The sequence below is a fragment of the Malurus melanocephalus genome, unplaced genomic scaffold, assembly GCF_030028575.1.
Source record: "Malurus melanocephalus ecotype Western Australia unplaced genomic scaffold, MMel_1.1 scaffold_526, whole genome shotgun sequence".
NCBI lineage: Eukaryota > Metazoa > Chordata > Aves > Passeriformes > Maluridae > Malurus > Malurus melanocephalus.
The window spans coordinates 101,249-126,259 of NW_026623758.1; the positions used below are offsets into that span (position 1 = coordinate 101,249).

The window sequence follows — 25,011 nt, forward strand, 5'->3', positions numbered from 1 at the left end:
GGGATCGAGGGCACCCTCAGTCAGKTTGCAGACAGCCCCAAGCTGGGCAGAAATGTTGATCTCCTGGAGAGCAGGGARGYTCTTCAGAGGGATCTGGACAGGCTGGATTGRTGGGCTGAGGATAATGGAATGAGGGTTCAACAAGGCAAAGTGCTGGGTCCTGCACTTGGGCCACAAGAGCCCCATGCCTCACTGCAGGGTTGAAAGGCAGCGGCTGGAGAGCTGCCTGGTGGAAAAACCCTGGGGGTGCTGGTGGCAGCAGCTGAACATGGGCCAGTGAGTGCCCAGGTGGGCAACAAGGCCAGGGGTGCCATGGCCTGCACCAGCAACTCTGTGGCCAGCAGGGCCAGGGCAGTGATTGTGCCTCTGTACTGGGCACTGGTGAGGCAACACCTCAAGTGCCGTGTCCAGTTCTAGGTCATGAAAAACATGTCAAGAAGGACATTGTGGGGCTGGAGATAGTCCAGAGAAGGGAAATGGAGCTGGAGAAGGATCTGGAGCACAAGTCCTATGAGGAGCAGCCTCGGGAGCTGTGGTGTTGAGCCTGGAGAAATGAAGGTTCAGAGGGGCCCTTATCACTCTTTACAATATCCTGAAAAGAAGCTGTAGCCAGCTTGGAGACAGAAAAATTGAACAAGCTGTGACTTGTAATCCTACCAAATCTCTCTTCATGCTGTGAAATTGATGGGTGTACTCTCTATCTGTCAGAGAAAGAGCTTTGAGTGCAGCCAGCAGGACCACTGTTGACTGCTTCTGGGTCTGCTTATTAACAGACAAAAATTTAATTACAAATCTGTAATTCAACTTCATCTTCCACCAATGTTTGTTACCACCAAACATTTTGGGTTCTTGCTTCTCAATTTGGCCACCAAGCCACTCAGGTGAAACCAAAGGTGGCTGTGGTAAGATTCACCTTTTGTTTTCCTGAAATGTGGTTTATAGTCTTAAATTGCTGTAATCACTCATGAGTTGTTTGTTTTTCCAAGGTCATGCTCTTGGTAAGCACTAACTGGAAGGTCAAGAGTTCAGGATAAATCCATTTTGTTGTGGCACTGTTTTCTCAGGGTGATCTTCATCTTGTTATTCTGCTGTTCTTACCCTCAATATACCTGCAAGCCACCRAAAGCATCTTTGAGTGGTTGTTTTTCCTTTTAATGAGCCCAAAACCACGACTTTGGATGGAAATTTGTAATTTGACACATTCATGACACTGTTTTCTTTGGCAAGGTTCAGGCATTTAGCTCTGCTGGGAATAGAGTCAAACAATGGACACTAGGGAGGTCAAAAAAAGGCCAAGTGGGATAATGGAGCATAACCAAAGGACTGTTGCATAAATACAAWCCCCTTTATTAAAAATACTCAAATTCCCAGCTCTTTCTTTCAGAAAAGGGGCCTCAAATAGAAAATGAAAGAGGGTGCACTTTCAGCTGCACTTGGTAATCTCTGGGCAGTAATTAATCAAATCGGGATCTGGCAGTGCTGGTTCTTACATAAGKTCTTTGAAAGAATGACCCCTTATTTGTGTTTCCAAGCCCTTTATGTCTCCCCTTGTGCAGAGTGTTGGGTGAGCACATGCTGAGAGGACAGCTCTGGAAGCCAGAGGTTTTAGCTGGGTTTAGGAAAGGGCAAGGCAAATTTTGTGGAGTATTGAGCCATCAGATGCCTGAAGATCCAATGCCCAGGTAGGGGATGCCAGGGAAAGCATCTTCATGTAACATCCCTCCTTCCCAGGTATCACACACTGCTTAGATATTGGGCTAGCAGCTCTCTTAATCTGTCAATTTTTTTTGTTTGTTTTTTTGGTGGCCTCCACATTTTTAAATACCTAACTTCTCTGCCTTGCTTTTGTTTCTAGATGAGGAAGCCCTCTTAAGAACTGCTTGTGCTGACTCATTCTTTTCAGTATTAATTTGCTGGCTAAAAATAACTTGGGCTTTTGTCTGTTGAAGTGGTGTGGAATAAGATGGTTTTTGGCAGTGCTGGGATTAGCTGTGTTGCCAATTTTTACAGAATCCTTGCAATGTGATCTGGGCTCTGAGGAGCAAGAGCCCAGGACTTGTGTTGACTTGTACCTTGTGACTTCATTCATTTGCCTGGGATTAAGTGGGAAAGCAAGAACACCCTGGGTGCCAGACTTTCTGAAACTTGAGTCCAGAAGCTTAAGCAGCCTTCCAGATAAAGTAAAGACATAAGGAGAAGGAAAAWTTTTTGCTGAAAGTCCTCACTGCCTGAGTGCACAAGCAAATGGAGCATAAATTTTGGTGACATGTCACTGATAAAGAATATTAAACAATGAAAGGGAGAAAGTTTGTTTTCCCAGTGCCAATTAATTTCCTTTGATTTATTTATTTTTGTTAAATATCCTGAGCAGTTTCCAATTTAAAAAAAAAATATATAGTTAAAGCTTCTCTGAGAGACTAATGTTGTTCTTCCCAGTCATTCAGTGTTAGAAGGTGCCTGGCAATTGTTGAATGTTTTATGGCTTCAGTACTCATTRGGATCTCATTGGGGTTACAGAACTGGAATTTTGATGTATTCCCAGCCATCAATGCGAGAGGTGTGACCACATTTCTCTTCTGGGAATCCTCACATGCATTGCAGCCCTGCCTAATTGTTCCTGCTGTTGTTGATCTTCTCCTGTTCCCTGCATGTGGATGCATCACTGCCTGTTTTCCTTCCCTCCTAAATTTTTGCACATTATTAAGCAGTACAGATTGGGTGGCATTGACTGGTCATTGGTTCAGAAATGAGATCCAACAAGCAAAACTGAAAAATCTAATGATTTCTACTGGAGCTGTGATTAGTACTTGGACCTTGAGGGAAAATCGTGTGCTAATCACACAKAGACAATAATTACCAGCCAAGGTGCTTGAGCTTCAACATCTGCTCTTATTTGTTCAAAACCCCCATTTATTTTCAGTCTATTTATTTTTCTTGTCTTTTAATCAATACTGATTTATTTGTAAGGGTTTCTTCTGGGATTTACTAGGTAATTTTGGAAAATGGGATTTACCTTTTCCTGGGCGTATGTCTTGGCTGCCAGGACATGAAGCATTGCCTGTGACCTGACCCCAGAAGTGCATGATTTGTGAGGTGCAATCAGAGTGAGATGGAGCAAAACACATCTAAATTATGTCTTTGGGTAGTTAGCAACTTCTAAAGAGATTATTGGCAAAAACCCTCCACTAAACAAATAAAAAGAAGCAAACCCCATGAAACCCTGAAAAAATAAGAAAAGTCAGCATTTTTGGGATTTATATGTTTGTGCTTTTTTTCATTTGGGTTTATTCAGACTATGTTTTACAAAACTAAAGTCCATTGTGTGTGGCAACGTGATGCCATCCTTAAATATGGTCCTCTGTGGAGCAGGTTCCTCTCTTCAATTCCTCTCTTCCCTCTGCCTCAAAACCTCAAACTCATTACCAGTTTGTCAYTGGTATGAAATCATTAATAAGTTCTTGGCTCCCACCATCTGTAYTAATTGTCCTTTCTGCAACAAACTCTGTTCTCAAGGGGAAAATTTGTAAGAGGAAGGTGACAGAAGGGTGAGCAACAAGAGCCTCAAATATGCCGCCTCTTTTTCTCCCTTTGCCCTTATTACAATACACGAGACAAGCTGGTTATTTTTAGTTATTCTCAGCAGTCAGTGCCAGTCAGCATCCAGGAGGTGGGCAGCAAGTCAGGCAGAGGTCAGACAGTGTTATCACCCTTTCATTGTGATGGTCAAATCCACTCCTAAGCTTCAGCATTGAKAGAAATGCACTTTTGCTGGCAAATGTTTTAGATGTGTACGTGCAGATGCTCATACATAATCAGAGCTTGTCTGCTTCTATGATGTTATTGTTAAAAAAAACTCCATCAGATAGGTAGGATAGATATGAATGCAGTTTTTGTCTTCAGTGCTCATTCATTCTGCCTGTGTGGCCTTTCCTCTCCTCCTGAAGCACGGTGTGTGCTAAATGTGSCTTGAAGGCATCATGGTAGAGCTCTGATTTTTCAAATGGTTGGGATGTCTGCTCTGATATTCACTGTGAACTGTCTGTGAAGAGTGGCTGTGGCATTGCAGTGTCAGCTCAGAGTGAGGTGGGTTAAAAATGGGTCACATCCCACCAGTCCTGCACATGTAGTCACGAAAAGGGCATCCAGAGGCAATGCTGCACACAACTGCAACACTCTGAGGTTTGGCTCGTTATGCAGGGTTTTTGTTGCTCACATTCCCTTGGGTCTTATTTTCCCAAGGGAAGTAGCAGCACAAAGCAGTGAGAAGATACAGGATTCTGGTTCTTTGCTTAGTAGCTGGATGTGATGAAAATGGCAAGGGCAAAGCTGCGGTCAGTGTGGAGGAAGGAGAGTGTTTCTTTCACAAACAGCTTCTCACATGCCATGACTGTCTGCCCCTCTCAGATAATGCACACAGAGAGACACATGAGAAAAGCTGGGATGAAAAAGTAAAAAATTCTAGAAAATAGGTATGGACAGCGATTGTTTTCAAATAAATAGGAATATGTTAAAGGAAAAATCTCAATATTTTTGTCTATATCAAGTCAGCAACAAGGTTTCCTAAGCTGATTCTGCCTTGGCTTGCTCCAGAAATCTAAAAGGAGAAGGATGGCCTTGGTTTGTTCTCCAAGACATAAATGCAGTGAGGAAGAAGGACTGGATCTGCAGACTCCTTTGCAGGATGTTTGTAGGCTCTTTGTAGAGTTGGAGCTCACCTTATTTTGGCAGCAATTCCCTCTGCCACTGTACTACATAGTAAATTGTTAACCAGATAAAACATAGCCATAGATGTAGATTTATATGATTGGTGTGGTTTTGATATTAATTTTATTGAAGGTCTTTGGGTCATCATCAGAGTATTTTAGGTTTGATGGCTCGTGTGTACAGCTGCTTTTCATGCAACTTGGTTTGCCAGTGCTTTACAAATGTTAGTGGTGATTTGAAGTCAGCCCTTTGGTAGCTTTCAAGGTTGTTTTTTTTTTTTATTTTATTTTATTTTGCATTATGTTTTTATCCATTGCAAATGCTTAAAAAATGAGTTTTCTATTACCACTTTTCTTGCCATTTAGAAATTGTGACTTACTCTTTCTTCCTCTTAACCTGACTACCTAATTCCTTCCAACCAAATTTGTTGTGAGATGGAGCTTTATGCCAGAGTCATAACTGCCATAACGCTGCTTTAAAATAAATCACTTTATCGGCTATAAGTGAAATTGAACTTAAAATGCTAGCAGAATTTAAAAACACTTCTATACTGTTAATCCACTTGAAATGATACTAACATCTTCAAGGGAAAGAAATAACAACAGTGCATGTTTTGAAGTTTAAAAAGTGAAAAATTTTGGTGTATTAGGAAGAAAAAAGAAAGGTGGGTCTTTGAAATAAGAAATATTGAACCTAGCTGGTTTTTCTGTTTAAGAAAGCCTTCTTTTAGCTTATTATCAATAGTAAATATCTCTTGTTTTGAGGTCAGCTCTAACACAGGGCAGCTGCTTCACCTGCCTGGTGCTGAGTTCAGGCTGTGGATTTCTTGGGGTGAGCTAAGGACCAATTTTCAGGAACGCAATGCATGCATACCTAATTTCTCACTGCAGCCATCAGCAGGGCAAGGCAAATCAACTACCAATTCCGCTTCAGCAACATTTATATAAATCAGTCATTCTTTTACTGTATAATTTGGGGAATCATATTTCCTTTTCATACCCACTGAATGCATGTTACAAAATGAAGCTCTGAAGTTCCCCTACCATAATCTACATTTTTATTCCTAGCTGCATTCAGAAATATCAAAGATACTGATTCTTTGCACAGCCAGAATAACCASTGCTACAGCCTTTCTAATTCTGTGTCTTGAGGCAGAAAGGGCCATGATCATGTATTTAAAGGCAGGATAGTTGCAAAAATTGTTTTTGACTGCAACTGGAAAGCTCCTTGCTTTCCATTTGCAAGACTGCAAATATATTGGAGATGGTTTTCATCTCTGTTGTCACTTCATTAAAAATCGTGACAATAACTCAGAGTGAACTGGAGAGATAATCTTTCTTTCCATCAAGAAGCAAATGCAAAGACTGGTTTATCATTCTGTTTTTCATATCATATTGCACTGACCTCTTCTTCAGGAGTTTTAAGCAAGATCAAGACACTGAAAACAAAATGGGCTTGTTTCTTCTTTATTACATGCCCAGCTTAATGAAATCAGCCACGACTGTTTCTTTTCTGTCTAAATTCTGCTATAAGCTATACCATCTTGCAATACTTGTCTTATTACTGAAACTTAAAACCATAGTCAGTTTTTGTGAAATATGTTTGAAGAAAAATGCTTAACAGGGATTTTTTTAAAAATGCTTTTATAAGGAAATCACTTCTCTTAGTTGTGCCTTGTAGTAGTGGAAGCAGCTCTAAGCATCCTTCCCATCTGAGGTCTGCAAGGTCAAGTTATTTTTAAATCTAGTGCTGCAGCTGGAAAACAGTTCAGGCCCTATAAAGGTGGTAAACAGTGTGGTAAAAATGGGTTGTGAAAACAACAGTAAAGTAAAATACACACATGTCACTTCCTCCATTGAAGCACATAATTCAGAGTCTGTTGGGGTGAGGAGCTCTGTGCATTCTCCTCTTCTGCCTTTCTCTTTCCATGTCCTGTCTGTAATCCATTAGAGACTTTCATTATTTCAGCAAGAGTCAGGTTAACTTCTAAGCATGATTTATTGTTGCTTTCTCTCATGAATACAGAGATGGAACCTGTGCTTTCAGCTAGGATGTTCTCCAGCTAGATGGAGGTTTTTTTTTTTTTTTCCTTGCCGTAATTTTCAATTTATCGTGTGGGATTTTATTGCAGAGCCTTGATAGCCTATTATTGTTCAACCAAGGGTGGGAAAATTAATTTGGTCTGAGAGAAATTTTATATGAAGTAGACATTTTGGTTTGAGAGGGACTGTATATGAAGCAGATATTTTGAGTTTGGCTGTTTCAGGAAGCACTTTCATATTTTACAGGAGATAGATTTATTATGAAAATTTATTTTGTGTTTTCCCAGAGTCTTTGCTACTTTTAGAAAATAATGATAAGCACTGTAGCAGTAATTTGACCCTTCAGCAAAGTGCACCTGTAATATGAAGTGTTTCTCACCCTCACCTTTCCTGCCATGCTGCAGCTCTTGCTGATGTGTGGGATGTTCATGCCATTGGCCAGCTGAACATCAAGTTCATTGCAATACCAGTTTTCAGAATTTTCACATCCCTTGGAGTGTGAAGCTTTGCTGAAAGAGAAAAATGTCATTTATTTAAAGAACTTCTGCAGATAGATGAAGAATAAGCAAATTCTTTTAATAGCAGTTTTCCCAAGGTGAATGTGTTTCTATACTTACCTACTCAATTTTTCTCAAAAGAGGCCTCAAACTTCCTTTAAAGCAATTTATTCATCGCAGATCATTGTCACAGAGTTTAAGCCACATCCCACCCCTTCTGTGAAATCAGATATAGTTATCCTGAGAGGTTTAACTGTGATGATGGGATGTGTCTGGGTGTGCTGAGTTCCCTTGTGCATGGCTGGGCTTCCAGAGGGCACTGACTGTGAGAAATGTGGTCCTAGCTGAGGTTCTTGTGCTGTTGAGGAGCTGGCTGGCAGCACTTGGTGCTTATTTGAAGAGGATTTTTCTCCCAGAGGAGRCAGATAAATTTCCTGTGGCTCCAAMGTGGCTTTTCTRYGARTGGATAAGCAGCAGTTAARTGATGAGGRGACATGGATGTGAAAGGAAAACAAAAGCACTGACAGAGCATCTTTCTTGATTAGGATGGTGAACATTTAGAGGTTGTATCATCTGAGCCTTGTCTCTGGATTGGTGGGATGCTAGGCTTTCCTTGGTTTGTCAAAGTTGCTGCTGTGTAAGGTAAGTAGGATTGGAGTTTGTGTTTTAAGAGGAGCTAATGAGGAAAAAAACATTCGAAGCTGATTCCAGGGTTTGGTTTTTGTTTTTTTTTTTTTTTTCCAGCCAGCAAATGGCTTTTGCATACCTTACTCTCTGTTGTTTCTGAGTAAAGGGAGAGCTGTAGATGTGTCTTCTCTTGTGAACTCAAACATGTTTCCTGTGCATCCCCTCCTGCTTTCTTTACCTGTGCATTATTGTGTTCCAGTATATTCTACAGCCTTATACTTTGAATAATTTTGTGCCTTGCCCAGGCCAGATATGCGCATTTTAACAATTCTTAGTGTAAAAAGAGCCTGAAGTCAAACTCAGGCATGTTCATCTTCAACTGAGTTAAGAAATTCCTTATTCAGAGAATGCCCTCCAGCATTCCTGCCRTTATAGAAAAATCTCCATCCCTCAGCTTTGTGCACTTCCCCTGACTCAAGCATATGAAACCTCACAGTTACTGTGAAAAAAAAGAATGCAAGRTTTGCATTGGAATAAATCTCTGCAACGCAGAAAATATTTCCAACTTTCTTACCCTGCAAGAACTACCCTGGAAGGGATTTTTTTTCTGTAAGGTACAGACAGCTGACTCCAAGAAGCTTCTCACTTGGTACTAGGTCAGACCTGAGAAGCTCTGCTCCACTCTGTGATCTTACTTGACTTCTTCTTTTCAAATGTGAGGGATAAGTTTTTGAGACCTTAAGCTTTTCTCCCCCTACCTCTTTGACATCAGCTGAACTATGTGTAGCATATATTTACCTAATTGTTTGAAAATTTCTCCTAAAAATTGCTACATGGTGCTGTTAAGCCATTTGCATGCTGCCACACTAAGTCAAAGGAAAAAAAGCAGACAAACCCTCAGTGCTTCTCTCTTCCATTCAGTAGAACTGAACAAATTTTTTTGCCACACTGCACTTGGAGCTCACAAACGGAGTTTTTAGCTGTTAATGACAATAGTGGTAAAACCAATTTTTTTTTTTTTTTCTGAAAAGGCTCTGCTGTGCTCTGCAGGCAGGGAAATGCTCCAGGAACTGCTGTAATTAAAACCTTTCTCCTTTGGAACATATGGCAGGATGGGATAAACAGGCAGGAAGAAGGAAGCTTTGTATGAAACACACARTGGGAAAAAGTACTTTGGTTGGAGAAAGAAACAATTTTATAAATGCAGAAAGTGCCCAAAACCAGCCCCAGTCTGCCTTCTGTGACTAAGAGATTGGCTCCCTGCAAGTGCTGCCACACATGTTTTGGCTGGGCACACTTACTGTGGTCTAAATTCATCTTTTTTATGGGCAGGATGAAGGTGTATGTGCAGTTCAAGGTAACCTTCTCCAAAAGAAATCCCTGCCTACAAAGAAACCAAAACTGAGGTAGCTACCAGCAGACTATGGAGTATGGAGTTCATGTTCATTCTGAATAATGTGTTTTTACAAAAGAAAGCCCACAAATTAGCAGAAWTGGACTATCTCTCTGTGGGATTTCCTTTTAGAAATGCTTACATCATCATGCTAGAYAGTCCATAACCTTTGATTCCAGGGAAAACAAAAAAGCATTTTTTGCCTCACCCTCAGAATGTGGTATTTCATAGGTGAGTAATTTTCTAATCTTATGGAAATGATAAAGATCATCTTGATAAGTGAGGACTAGTGATGCCTGGTGCTGCCATCTGTTCAGTTCCCTCTGCTTGGTGAGATAATTTAACCAGTCCGTTCTTATAGCACACATTTATTTTATTCATATGTGAGATAAAATACTGTGGAAATCAATTCTGTTTGCAATAACGCTCTTTTTTTTTTTTTTTTTGACCAAGACATTATTTTGCAAATTTCCTACCTCTCTATATAGATGCATGCATTGTGTTGACTGCTAATCAATAATTTGCATAGTGTTTTAAACGTGCCCTAAATTCTTAAGGTGTATCATTTGTACAAATTCTTTTATAATGAGAATATTTTTTCCCCTAGTTAGGATGTTGAGGCATTGAGATACCCATTTTTAATAAATCTGCATTTATTTGCATTTGCATTTTTTGGTTTCTTTGACACTTAGTGATCTGTGTAAGATGATGGAGGAAGTTTGTGTTGCAATCCTAAGAAATTCCTGGGATTCTTTTACTCATAACACTAACTGAAGTGTACTGCTTTCCCTACCCAAAATTCAAAAATGGAATCTTTTTTCCAGTGCTCCTGACATTGAAGAGCTTTTAACAGGGCTAATATGAATCTGTTTGATTCTTCTTTATACATTGCAAAAGAAGACCCAGAGTCTGTCATGTAGCAATTTTCTTTCATATGTTTCTCTATGCTTAATCATGGAAATTTCTAGCAACACTCTGCATTTTCCCTGATGGAGTATTTTAAGAACCTTCCATCCTTTTTCATTTGTTATTCAATTATAGGGTATTACAACTATCCTTCTCTTTAAAGAAAGATTTTTTTTTACTTGAAGAAATCCCTTCTACATAAACTCTTCTGTTCCGTTTCCCAGTTAATTCCAAAGCTGTGCACCAATGCTAAATCCAAGTTTCTAATTGAGATTCTAGGCAGGAAAAATTGCATCACTGGCTTTTGTTCTCCTGTGAAAGCCCATAGTAATGGAGCCTGCCTTATATAAAACAGTCCCCTTTCACCTTGGAAAACAATGAATAGTTCCTGTCTGCARCAAGTACTGTGGCATTTCAGTGTTTTCGAAGAGCTGTGCTTTGTCCAGAGCTTTGACTGTCCCTATCAGTGCGATTCACACTCAGCACCAATGTTGGGGTGATGAAATATGGGGTCCTGGCACAAGTGGGGCCATCTCAGCCATTKCCCAGGGCTGGGAGAAGGGGAGATCTTGGGCTCTGTGCAGAGTCTGGCTGAGAGTTGGTGCTCGACCTTCAGTACAAGAAAATCGCTGTGCCACAGGCTGATGTGGGCTTTGGGATCTCTTGAGCTCTCACCCATCCCTTCCAGCCCTGCACTTGTCAGAAACACAGGATCCCCTTCAAAGCTCACCAAACTGACAATGTGTGAAAGTTTCCTCTCTGTGTTCTTCCCCTGATTGTCCTGGATTTGGGTCAGATTTAGGATTTCTGTATAGGAGAAAGGAGATGATGCTGATGCTTGTGACATGAGGTACTCTTCTCACAGTCTGTGACACCTCAGTGAAATGCGTGAAGGGAGTTCTGTAGTACAGGAAAAATAAGATTTGTTTGTGATCAGTCAAGTTCTGACTGATTTTGATTTATTACCCTTCACCTCAAGCAAACATTCAGGGCCTTGTCAACAGGAAAAAAAGACCTATTATAATATAAGATAGGATATCTATCAAATGTCATATATATATTATGATTGACTATTTCCATTTTATGCTTTTAATGTGGGTGGATTAGCACTGTCACTGGTCTGTGTWTATTCAACTATGCATTCTCACCTATGATCTTATAATGAAGGGACAGCTTGGGAGGAAATATTAGAGTTTTTTTAAAAAAAGGCATTTGGTTGCCACAAGATATCCTGAGGTTCACTAAAACTATTTGAGGCTGGTTTGTCTCCATCCACAAGACAGACAGCACAGTGACAGAGACTGCTGCTGTTCATCTGTTTCTGGTTTTTGTTATTGGGCTGTGATATCTTCTTCCTTTTTAGCAAATAAATAAACAGCTTGAAATATTTGTCAAGCTTGAGATGTGAATGCATTTTATTGATCAAGTTTGGCAAAGGAACACCTTGCAAGATTAGCAATCTTTTTCATTTTCTTACRACTTTGAATTTAGCTATTAAACATTATTTGTATGTTTTTCATCAACATTTGACCCAAATGGCAGCTATTGGGGAGAAATTAATATTTGATGCAAGTTCAACACACTGATGTCTTTGAAAAAAGTGGTGAATAAGAAGTCAAGGTTGGARRGGCAGAAGAACAAAACRTTTTGGCAGTCTTTAGTAGGAAAAAAGAGGAGCAGAAGTGGTAAAGCAAAAATGAAATTGGTGGAAAAACATGATTCCAAAAATGGAATCATGTTAGGCAGGGTGGGATGTTTTTATTGCTGAGTTTAGATCAGATCAATGAAGAAAAAGCTTTTAGTACAATGTTTAGATTTGAGAAAATATTTACTGGCATTTCTCTGGGTCACCCAAACACCTCTCTGAGAGAATGAGAAAAAAGAAAATGAAAGWCTGCTTGGAACAAGGATGTTTAGTTTTGCTCAAAATCTGCCTTCTTTGTTAGGATACTGGAGGGCCTAGTAGTAAATCAGTTTTTAAATGAAATACCAGGTTGGCCAGTGTCAAACAGGAGGTTCTCTGAGCAGTGCTGCAGCAGCTCCTGTCCCTTAATGGGATGGACTGATGAAAATATTTAGACTTTATGCTGCATTTATTTACAATAGAAGGGCCCTGGTAGAAGTGGCTGTAGCRCCATGGTGTGCTGGGTGAATAACCAAGAGCACATCTGCATTCTGCCTGGATGCTCCTGAAACTCAACTTACATGATCTCTGAGAGGCTCAAGAGTGTGGGGGGAAATAATTTAGGATTCAGCGGTGGATGTCTTGTGCTTTTGTTGCTATGTGAGAGCCGAATTCAAAAGCTTCCTGTTTAGTGATGACAGCTGGAAAGGTCCGCAGGGAAAGTGATGGTTCCTGTTAGCTGAGGACCAAGGCCAGAAATGGATTTTTAGCTTAAACTTCAAGCTTTGAACTGCACATAGAAAGAAGCCCACGCTTTGTGGAAACCCAGGGATTTTGGCTTGGTAACTCCCAAGGTGCAAAAATCAATGTCTCTGATTTTTTAATGGGGATTTTCTTTTCCTAAAGCAGCTCAGCTCTATTCCCTGTGCTTGGTGCAGCACACCACTCCTGCAGTAGACACCAAAGTGCTGCAAAGCAATGGCCATCCTATTAAATAGTGGAATATTAAAATAGGCAGCACTTTAATTTCATGTACTGGGGCAGTTTGGCCACTTGATCTTCAGCAGCCTCTATTAACTGGGGGAGGATGAGGGCAAAGATCAGACAGATGTGGCTGCAGGGTTATTTTTTTCTCCTTGTTTCTGTCTTTCACAAGAGCTAATGTACAGGCTGAAGAAAAATTACCGATGTTACGGAAGTTTTGATGTGATCAAAGGTAGGGACTATTAAACAAGGGGAAATGCACTGCCAAAATTGGTGATTTCACCGGAATTTCTGTTTGGGGGATTTTTCCCATTCTGCTCTTGTATTTGGTAATGTCCCACATTACTCTGCACAGAGAGCATGGTGCAGGTGTGCTGTGTATCCCATGACCAATATAATATGTATTTGCAGGGAGGCACACAGGATCAGGAAGATGCCAAGCTGATTCTCTGGTTCTTATTTAAGAGCATAAGGAATATGCTCACCCAGCATATTTAAGAGCCCAAGGAATTGTTGCAGCCTGGATTGTTTTCCCTGGTAACAGTATTTCAGTGAAGGAAAATCTGACAATAGTCCACAACTGTGTAGGTATGACACAGAACATATTGATCAGTTAGAGAAGGGGAGTTCATAAATTTCATCTTATTCCTGTTGCTTGTCCAAATTCTGACCTAGCTCAAGTGGGATGCTTTTTCTCCCTGAGATTGGCTGTCATTTTATTACATTGATTATTCTGCTGTACTTTTTTTGCAGTGTAAAACTGAGTTCAATTGTGCTGCCTCAGGTCATTGGGCATACAACAGAATCAGAACTGAAAAATTTGTATTTAAATAGTTGTTTGCTAAAACTGATACTGAATTTCATTATGTCAAGGTCATAGCTGAGTGCTTTAAAAACTCAGAGGAAATTTGAGAAAACTGTAATGAATTTGGAGCCATCCTCTACTGTTTTGTTGTATTTTATGTTAAAAATAAGTTTGAGAAAAGACAAAGGGAACATAAACTATCAATCAGCAGTGGTCTGCTGAGATGGTGGGAAGGGGAGGGAGCGATTAAAGCTTTGGACTGCAATCCTTCACTGCCACAGAGGTTTCTTAGCAATACCCAGAAATTTCTAGTCCTTACAGCCCCACACACCTCGGGGCAGGGCTGAGGGCTGGGCAGGGAAGCTGTCACACTGCTCTCCTCTCCCCAGGCCACTGAGCCTGCCAGGGCCACCAGCAGGACCAGTCTGGCACCCCCAGCTGTCACTGGCAGGCTTGAAGGCTTGGGAGAAGGCTGAGATCAGAATCTGGAAATGCTGATATTGACATAGATGAGGCACAGGTGAAATGTGTCTTTAGAATTCAGAATTTTCCTCTCTGCTTCTCATATGGATGGGTTTTTCTGGATTTTCACAAATCTGGAAAGAAAGTAGTTCCTCATTTATCAAGATGCTTGAGTGCAGCTTCAGCAAGGACAAGAAAACTCCTTCCTTTTCTTGCTGAACTTGGGACTTTGCAGCAGCTGAGCCCCGAGAGCTGCCTGGTCCCTTTGCTCACGTGTACTATAATGTAGTACAATAATCAGATTTACTTGATATTTGCCATGRCATGCTGTCCTACTCATGCCACAAGGTGTTTATTCAAAACTATCAGTGCTTTAGTGGATTTATGTTTAGGTTACTGAAGGGCTGTTTGCAGGGGTTTTTTTGTGGGTGACTCTTGTTAGTTCTTTTGTCTGAATCTTATTAATATATCAATAATCTGTTTTAGCAGAAGGTTTCTGCTATCAGATCAACACCCCTCATGAGCTGGATGAAAATCCAGTAGAAACAAATGGTGGAAGGAAAACAGTGGTTTTAAAGTGGAATATAAGACAGTAGAAAAAAAATTAGATTTAAACATAATTATAATGTCCATAGCTATGCAATCCCATAACTTGTTTGATATTTTATTCCCTGAGCAAACACAGAATTTTATGGCTTTTTCCCCCCCATTTTGATGCATTGCAGGCAGTTAATGATACTCGGTGTTTATTCAATTCYCAAAGGAATAATTTAATGCTAAGGCTGTGCAGCCATAGGCARCATGCTCCAACAATCTCTGTGAGAACTGCAGCATTAATAGTGAGTCCTTGCACTGTGTTCTTATGTCATRTATTATATCTGTATTTCTGTCCTGTATGCTGCGCAGCAGGAATCTTGTTTGCTCAGCCTTTTAAGGAAAAGATAAAAAACTGTCAGTGTAAAAATTACTATTGTTGACTGAAATATATATGTGTATATATATATATTTCAGTAAGTGTGTGAAATTTACAGTCTATATTAGAATTTAAAAAGGGCAGATTATAAAAGCCAGGCTCACGTTTCAATCCAATTTATATTGAACAGTTAGGCGTACTACACTATTCCAGCCACACTTCCTGGGTACAGGTATTTTCACTGTCCATATCAATAAATCCAAGTAACCTTTAGTGCAATTTGCTTTATCAAATCTTTTTTTGTGGGCATTGGTATTTATGAATCACCATGCATGTTGTAATGAGTAAAAATTATGTGTAAATTTTTTTTCCTAAAAGGTGTGGTTTACAGACAGATTAAGTACTTATCTTTGACTGTATTTGCCACCTAGGTCACTCAAATATATTATCTAAAATAAAAACCCAAAGTCTTTGATGAAARCAAGTCACCAGTTCATCAAGCCATGTTCATCTTTTTAATATTAATCAACTGCTGTTTCTGAATTGATGTTTCTGCTCGTGCCATAGAAGAATTAGTGGGGGTGGGTGGGTGCTCTGCACAAGGTCAAATGAGCTGCAGATGCTGTGCTGCTTTCTGCAGCAGATGGGTAACGTTACATGGATTTTAATTACTGCAATTGCTCTGACTTTGAGGAAGTACTCTCCCTTAATAATGGCAGATTTGGCCACATAATTATATTTAAATTTTGTGGCTCAGATGTGTTTGTTTAAAGATGCCATGCCTCTGCCCATCTGGAGAAGAATAATTACAGAAGTTTAACTTTCTTCTTGTTCCTCTTTTCACAGCAACCTTTTATGCTGTATTGATATTTTTCAAGGGGAACTTGAAAGAGCTTGTTGTCATTGGTAGGGTGGTGGGTGTAAATTCACAGAGCTTTTAAAACATCTCTGCAACTGACAATCTGCAGCAATAATTTTGTTGAAGTGAGCTCTGCGATGAGCACGGCTTAATGGAGCTCCTTTGATGTGGAGCTCTTGCAGCTCCTCTGCAGCACAATAGAGAATGCGCCAGCAGATGACCCTTTGAAATAGATTTGTACCTGTGAATACTTTTTTTTTTGTATCCTTTAGCTRCTTATTACCTCTACTTTCTAGAAAATGAAAGGTTTCCTCTTTCTTTCAATGTATTTCTCCCCTCCCAATCCAGTGTGAGGAGCAGTRAAGGAATACAATGTTATTTGGGATCTCCTACTCTTTTTTCCCCCCCAACATCTACTTTCTGTTGTTGTTCATTGCCCATTTCCCTGTATGTCATGCAAGGGCATCTGAAGATTTTGCTGTTGTGGGAACTCTCTGGAATCCTCATTTCTTCATTGCTCTTCTGGTTGCAGAGGATACAGAGATGGCTGAAGATGGGCACAGTGGGCAAATGGCAGTCTCCTGCAGAAAGGAACAGATGCATTTATTTTCCTGCCTTCTGTGGGTAGGAGAAGAAATACYGTTTTCCTCTTTCAGTGTGAAAGACTCTGCTTCGATTCGACATTTAAAATAGGTCTCTGGCAAAAGCAAAAGTTTCTGGGAAAGGTGATGGGAGGTTTGGAAGTGTTTAACAAGAGATTAGATGGATATAGCATGGATGTAGTTGCCTCTATCCTGGGAAAGATAAATGACTACTAAGTGTTGCTCACGGGGCCCCTTAAAGATCCGTTTTTTATTACTTTTAAGATCTTTGGTGAGCTGAGGATCAGGATTAGTTACATGGCTGATTAATTTGAACTCAGCCTCTGCTAATTTAGCTGCACTGTCCCAGGGATCAGATTGATTGGTGCTGCTGCCCGGCCCTGGGTGTGCACATCAGCTCTCTCATCTTTCCATGCTCTTTCCAGTGATACAGCACAGCCCTCCCACGGCAGGGGAGAGCAGAGGCACTTGCTCACAGACATGGATGTTGCAGTGTCTGCCTGGTGTTTATAAAATTGGTTTGGTGTGCAAATTGGAGAAAGCAGAGCCTGAGTAGATTTTGAAGGCGGTGCAGGATGGGGAGGCTGAGCTGAGAGCCCTGAGCTGGCATCTGCATCCCTCGGCAGCACAGCTTCGTTACTGGGGTAAGGAATAGAGGGACTGAGCTGGCAGTGATCTGTAATTAAAATAGCTGCAGTCCTGAGGAGGAGAGACAGTCACCATGGGGAATGGAAAGTGTTTAAGGAGGACAGCTCTGTGCCTGAAACAGGGGGCAATGGAGCCACTGCCCAGCATGCCAGGTTACCCAGGGAGCTCTGAGATCATCCTGACAGCTAAAGTTAGGCAAAGACAGAAGAAAGCAACAGCCAATAAACAGGGATGTGTTTTATCATACCAGCTAAGCATAATGGAACCCAAAATAGTCAAGCTCACCACTCTTATTTGGGTGCTTTGGTATTGTTTCTGTTTCCTCCTTTCCAACTTCAGGCATTCACTTTACTGCTCCTCAGCATTTCAATGAAATCTTAGTCCTGCTGAAGGCTGTATTAATTTTACAGTTTACATCAATGGGGCTGGGTTTCCATCTCTGGAACTTGGAACAGATCATACAGTTGTTGCTGAGCAGCAAGCATATCCAAATTAGAAATGACAAGTTTTCCTATTCCCTACCTCCTGCTAGCACCAGTGCCCATGTGTCCAGCCTGTCAGCAAAGTCAGGGAGTGTAACCACCATTAAAACTATCTTATTTATTTGTTTTCTGGACTGGCTTGCTGCCCTTGATCTGGCTGATGATGTGAAAGGTAGCACTGGCCCAAGGGAGGGTCAGGATCTGGGARCAGCAGCTGTGGGACTGATGAGCTTAAACTGATCACAGCCCCGTGCTGTTAGCACAACTTTTCTTTTGTTGGGTAGCAGTGCCCCTTTGGGTCTGGAAGGAAATTTGGCATTTTGGACCTGACAGATGGSCTCTCAAAGAGATACATGTAACTGGCAGATGCTTCTCCTGAGTTAGGATCAGTTAGGCTTTAAAACCAGCTCTTGGCCTCTTGATGAGCTTGAAAAGGCCTGTGCAGCTTCTTCATCAAAAACCCTGCCTTGAGGCATTGTCATGTAGAATCACTGCTGTTTGCTTCTTAAATTGTGGATAGGGAGTGACAATGTAATAGGAAAGGTTATAACTGGGGAAAAAAAAATCCATTCAGTCCAAAATGCTCCAGATACACCGCTTACTTTTTCTTTTTTTTTTCTTTTTCTTGAGCTAATCTCAAGGAAATTGTCAAGAGCAATTTGGGTTTGGTATYTTTATAATAATACTCACCCAGATATGAGGTAATTGGGTAATGTGGAGTGGGCAACAGCCTCTGTTTTAGAGAGTGCAGACCTGAAGAAAAGTAGGCTCAGGAGAGACCTTATTGCTTTCTACAACTCCCTGAAAGGGTGGTGTAGCCAGGTGGGCATCAGGCTCTTCTCCCAAGTAACAAATGATAGGATAAGAAGAAATGGCCTCGAGTTGCACCAGTAGTTTACATGGGATATTAGGAAAAATTYRTWCACCAAAAGGATTGTCAAGCMCTGGAACAAGCTGCTCAAGAAGTAATTRAGTCACAAATGCCAGAGGTAATTAAAAGATGTGTAAATGTTGCACTTAGGGACATGATGARTGGTGGCCTTGGCAGTGTTGATGTGGTGGTGATGGAAGATGGTCTAAGACAGGTCTTTGGTTTTCATGTGCATCCTCCCTCCCTTGCCATCCCTGATGGGCAATGTGGATTGTCCTAAAACAGGAACATCACGGGATTATTGCAGGAGGAGCTGTCTGGATGCTCTCACAGTAAATGCATYCCAGGAGTGGGGGCGCAGTGGTTGTTGTGGTTGACTTTGGGACGTCAGCCTGCCAGACTCGATGAGCAGTTTAATTTGAAGATCCAAACAGTTCTGTAAGGAGGAGTGGAACTGTTCTTGGGCGTGTGGTGAACATGGCTTTGCCCACTGGTACCTGGAGAAACTGGAGGCCATTCTGGGCCTGAATGGACTGTGGGGTGTGCTGCATTTGCAGGATGGTGTTATCAGCCCACTCCAAGGCACTGATTTGTCATTGCCTTTCTTTTATCCAGCCACTGTGGACCCTGGAAATAAATCCTCCCACTTCTTAGATGTGTTTAATGCCTCTAGAGCTGCAGGAGACAAATGAATAGCAGAGCTTTAAATTTAAACAAAATGACATCCACCATATCCTCCTCGTGGAAAAACTTTTTCCAGCCAATTGATATTTTGCTATTTGCAATGATCATGTTCATGTACGATGTCATTCCACGGATCTGAAGATTGTATTAACTGAACTGTGCTGTAACCCTGGGGTCTGAATTTTCTCTCTCAGTTTTTTTTGGGGAAGTTTCTCATTCTTTGAAGGAATGAAGAATATGTTTTGTTTGTGTTTTTGAAAGTGTTTGTTACAGAGTGCTGATATTAATTATAAATTATRATTAGTACATTGAGAGATTATGTAAAATTAATACACTAATGGCAGTGTATTAATTACTATAAATGCAGTCAAATCAAACCATTATTTTTCAGATAATATGCACAATTACGGGTTTGTGGTTCATATAATCTTATAAAGAAGTCATCATAATATTCTGACTGTGATACTTGGCAGGAAAATTTAATACCTGAACTACCAGAACATTCCTTAGTTCTTTTTATATATACTCATATATGAAAGTCAATAAAATAGCTACTTTGTAGGGATTTATATGTAGCAAGATTTACAACATTAAATATTACGGGTTTCAAACTCTGTGATAAGTAYATAAATGGGCCATTTAATTGCCCTTGATACCAATTCACCCTACTTCTTCAGATTTAGCTATTCCAATTAAATGCATTGAGCATTTCAGATGATTWAATTATTAGATGTATTGTAAAATGCTTTATTTGAGATCCACTGCTGGTGAAGGAACTTGAAACATGTTTTATTATGATCTGGTTTCTAATCCATGTGCTGTAGCCAACAAATATATGGCTTTTTTCATCCTTGCCTTTGATAGTGCTGTCATTCTGTAAAAAAATCAATGGAATGGAAAGATTGTAAGTACTTATGTTATGCTACAGAGATTCAAAAACATCTTGTGCACAATGGCATGGGGGCTTTTCCTGGGTTTTAGACAATGAGTGATGTTTCCAAAGCTAAGAAATGTCAGAATAGTACATCATTTCAAAAGTCAGTGGTTTCTGGGTTTAGACAGTAGGAACTGTATTTGTGTTCTTAAAGTAGAATACCAGTACAGCTGCTTAGAGCAGTTACAGTGTCATAAACTCTAATAAAGCCACCTGAATGAAGCTTTTTGAAGGATGAGATCAGATAAATTCAGATCAAAAAGGAGAATGCAGACTTCTAACAGCGATGAAAAAGAATCTTTSAAATAATTTATTTTGGGATGTAGAGATATCTGTGTATTGACATAGAAGCAAAAATAGTTTTCTGTGAGATGCTCCAGCCCTGGTTAGCTGGGCATCTGCATGTATGGATCAGGAGGATTGGGTTTAGGATTCTGCAAAAGGTCCAGATCAGGTCACATTAAGTCATGCACAAAATCCCTTTTTGTTTTTAGATGGATGCATGGAAAATGCCATTCTTTCAGTTTAAGTTGAGTATTCCTGTRTATGAGGTAGGGAAACTTTAAGACTCATCTACAGGACTCTGGGGGCTTAAAACACTTGATGGCAAGTAAAGAAAATGTTTTGTTTTGGTTTTGTCTTCTATTGCCACTTTCATTCTCTGCTCTCAGCCCCCCTGTTAAATTGAATTTTCTATATCACTATTACTGTTCTTCATAAAAAATACATCTTTTATTTCCCTCTGCAGGATAAAGTAAACCTGACATACAAATTTACAGTGAGACTTGTCAACAAACACRTARGATCATGGATATTAGGYTGAGCATAAACTTTCTCTTATATTCAGTTTACTACTGGTGCAATAAAACTGTCATCAGATCGAATGGGATTTCAGTGTGCATCAGCTATAAAACAGTGCCATTAAATTGGAAGTGTACAATTTTACCWTTGTTCTCTTGCTCTCTTGTGAGTTATGAAAATTAAAGTGTTGCACACAGTATCAGCTATGGTTTACATCTTCCAATASATAAGTAGGGATTTAATCTGGAAAATTTGGGGCTTATAATTAATTGATGATTGTAAGGCTGGTTTTCAGTGCAGTTTTGCTGCAGTAAGGACTTGAAATCTCTTAATGAACATTTGTTTGAACAGAATGTATGGAAAAAGCCCAAACACTAGTTCCACAATTTTGRGGGATGAAAACCATTAGGCAAAATACAGAAAATCCTTTATGTATGCCAGTTTAGTGGGGAACAAAAATAGTTAATGGGACTGCATTCACTTTAAAAACAAGGCTTCAAAACATTTCCACTTTCCAATAAATTCAGTTTGTTCATAGTTCAGGAAACCAGAGGCCAGAGTTCACTTCTCACCTTGGAGATGAGAGTACTCAGCTTTAGGGGTTTCTTCCTTGCCTGGTTTGCTTTCTTTAGAYGAAATGATAGAAGCACAAGTGGCTTTGCAGGCAGTTGGGAGTGTTCTGACATGAAAATCATGTGGTTTTTCGTAGTTTTCAACATTAGCCATTTCCATTCCTTCATTTTAAAGTACCTTCTTACTTGCAATTATTTGATATTACACAATGTTTTACAGTGTATCCACACACAATTAATACAAGGTACTCTGCATGTAGTGTATGAAATACAGCATTTTAAAAGTCTATGCTGAATAAAAAATAATACATCAATATATATTACATTTAATTTCCTAAGAAGTACAAAATTTGATTATTTAATATTCCACTCATGCTCAGGGCCTGTCAGGGTTGATGGTTGGTAGTACATGGTCCTTGCCTCTGCAAAACCTAKAGAGGTGTTTCACTTTTCATATATGACAATTCTGAAAATGTGACAAAGTACCAGTAAATAGGTGACCTGAACAGACTTTGTCTGGGCTGAGCCTCTTGYTCTCCATTTGTCATGGTCTGCTCCGTTATGTGTATGTTCATTAGAGGTGCCGTGGGGCTGACATCTTGCACAATTAGTGCTCACATATAATGAGATGCAATGCTGACAAGGACTCTCTTGTTTTCTATAGTTTCACTGAAAGGCCTTTTCCTTCTTCTTTGGCACCAATCCATTGAAGCCACTGCACCACCTTCAGCTGATGGCTGGGATGGAAAATAATTTTCAGCCATTAAAACTTCACTCATGTGTCATCAGCTCCACCTCTTGGATTAATTTGGTTTTTGCAGATCCAGTACATAGTTCACAGGGGAATTCTCTCTGGGAATGTAAGAAGTCCTGAGGCAGTGCCTTGGTAAAAGCATCTGGCTCAATTGCTTTGTCCTGCAAGTTCAGTGCTTGATGAGTAGTAAAGTTTAATTACAGATTACTTGACTAATAATTTGGGTTACATTGTCCTCTAGTGGCTCATATAGATAACTGCCCTGCTGACAAAATCCTTTTGCCTTGTGTTTTTAAATCCTCTCTTATTCTTTTCATACAAGTCCAAGTCCTCTCGGAAGAGGCCAAAGAAAAAATTTGCCTCTTGCTGCTCCTCTATCAATACAGCAAGATCTCTGCTATAAAATGGCAGATATCTTGCTGAAGAAATACATATTTTATTGGTTCAATATGTATTTTTAATGGTTCAAAATAACAATAGGACTGTGAGAAGATAACATATTGAATCAAAGCATTTGATGAAAACAAAGATGTGCTTCATACTGACAGTAAAAGAGAATAAACTCAATATAKATATATTTTTTAATAGGTTCAGGACTAGTTCACTTACAGAAAATACATAGAGGTCTTATRTAAAGAAAAGCAGGGTAGAATTTCAGCATGTTCCCACAAAACTCATTCATAATCCTCAGTAACACCAGGTTTGGGTCCTGTGGTGTGGAATCACTGCCTTTCCTGGGAAGCACAGAGAGCTCTGGAGAGCTTTGCAGCTGGGTGTTTGCCAGCATAATGCAGATGTTTGCAAGCAGGAGGAGGGATCTGGAGCATGGAGAATAACTGTCAGGGGCTTTGCAGTGAACAAATACACATTTTATRTTGCTTTGAARAGGTGATGCYATGTTCTGTAATGTGCTGAGTTGGKTCTGTGCTGTGTCAGAGCAGTGGGATCCCCTCCAGCAGARGCCTTGGTCCTGGCCATGGGAATTGTGGCAGGCATGGAGTGCTCTAACAGGCAAGTCTTCCTTTTTCCTGCTGTTTCTTCCTTGGTGAAATGCCATGAGTGAGGACCAATATGGGCTGCACTGCAGAAATAGTTTATTTATGTTCAAGAAGAGCAGAATGATAGATGGTTCTRTTTGTGTCTCCAAGATTACACAGGACACTGCAGTTAAAAATGGTGAAGAAATGGGGTATCTCTCTTAAAGAAATGATGGTGCACTCCAGCRAGGTGATAGCTGATGTTTTCTGTTGCATTTTGCAATTACAGGAGAGACAAAAGAGTACTCACAACACACAGAATTAATTTTCAAGGCTTTTTCAAACTACCTGTCTTGTGCTCTATCAGGGAAATACTGTATCAGGATTCTGCAACAATTCCATGTTCATTTCCTCCATTTCTGCCCACCTTTTTCATTCTTCCCTTTTAGAATCACAGAATCTGAGGCTGGTTTGAGTTAAAAACACGAACCAGGGATACCTTCCACTAGACCAGGTTGCTCCAATCCCTGCCTGAGCTGGCCTTTTGGGGTTCCCTTCCCTTCATTCAGCAGCTTTGATGGCAGAGGCAGTTTGGGTCATGAGCAGCTCTGTCCTGGCTGCTGATGTTGGTGTCACCCCAGTGAGGTGTAGGTAGACCTCCTGGATGGGTGTCAGCCAGCTCATTTCTTGAGCTGATCATCCCCAAACACAGGGAGAGTTGCAGAGCTGCTCATTTATCCCCAAACACAGGGAGAGTTGCAGAGCAGCTCATTTATCCTGGACACAGTGGATTTGTGCTTTGGGTGCTGCCCCATCCTGCCTCAGGCTGGCACACACACCCTCACCTGCCATAGCTGGGAATGTGCTGGCACAAACAAAATGCATAAAGGCAGCCTGGGGGTATAAAATGCCTTCCCCTTTTGAAATCATCTGTGGTGCTGCTCTTACAGTTTCGTCAGAGGTTGATTAGGCAGTGATGGATGCAGGAATCTACACAGAGTTACTTTTATCTAGTGCTCTGTGACTCCTCTGCCACTGGGAATCTTTTCAGTTGTTTTCAGTTAAGGAATTAGGTAGCTTCCTTATTTCCTAATGAACTGCTAGGAGGAGGGCAGTGGTTTCTAGTTTTCTTTAACCAAACATGTTCGTTTTTAGAAAGTTGTTAGGTTTGTAAGTGTTTTAAGTTTGTTAAGTTAGTTAGAAAGTTAGGTTAAGTTAACCTAGATGCTAAGCAAAGTTCTGTTTGTCCTTAATTCAGAATGTGGGGGCTTATCCTTCATATGCCGAGGGTGAGTGATGCAGATTTATTGATTTAGAGCTCCCTGACTAGAGTTTCTGCTGAGCATTTAAACATTTGACTTTTTTTCAGGTAGCCATCAGGCCAGTGGTTGCCCTGCMTCCACAATGGAACCTTTTCCAGAAGCTCCTTACTGCCTGCCACGTGTGCTCTCTGAGAGCCCAGCAGCAAGGGGGCTCTGCCCCATCAATCAGGTCTCTCCACCATCTCCTGGCCATGCTCAGGATCCTCCTGCAGGAAAGGAGATGTGATTGAATCTGCTTATTAATCAGGCAAATGCAGGCTTTTCTTTCAAAGCAGGGCAGGAGGTTGTTGCTGCCAGCCAAATGTATTGGTCACTGTTCCCTTCCAGCTGTGTGTTACCTCCAGCTTCCTGTAGTGCCTTTTACACCGTGGTTATGTCAGCAGAGTCTTTCCAGAATAACCTGACTCTTCATGTCAAACGCAGTCAGAGCTGGAATCTGATGGAAACAATTTCTGGTGAAACTGATCCCTCATGTTCTCTCTCATAAGGCTGCCTGGGCACTGCATGTGCCCAGAAAAATAAAAATGGTGCCAATGGTGCCATTTGTC

At 40.6% G+C, this 25,011-nt stretch overlaps 1 protein-coding gene across 1 annotated transcript in view; it reads left to right on the top strand.

Moving 5' to 3' along the window:
- The window catches only part of BICD1 (BICD cargo adaptor 1), an 84,574-nt gene that overhangs the window by 10,414 nt on the left and 49,149 nt on the right, over positions 1-25,011 (top strand). The window lies entirely within an intron of this gene.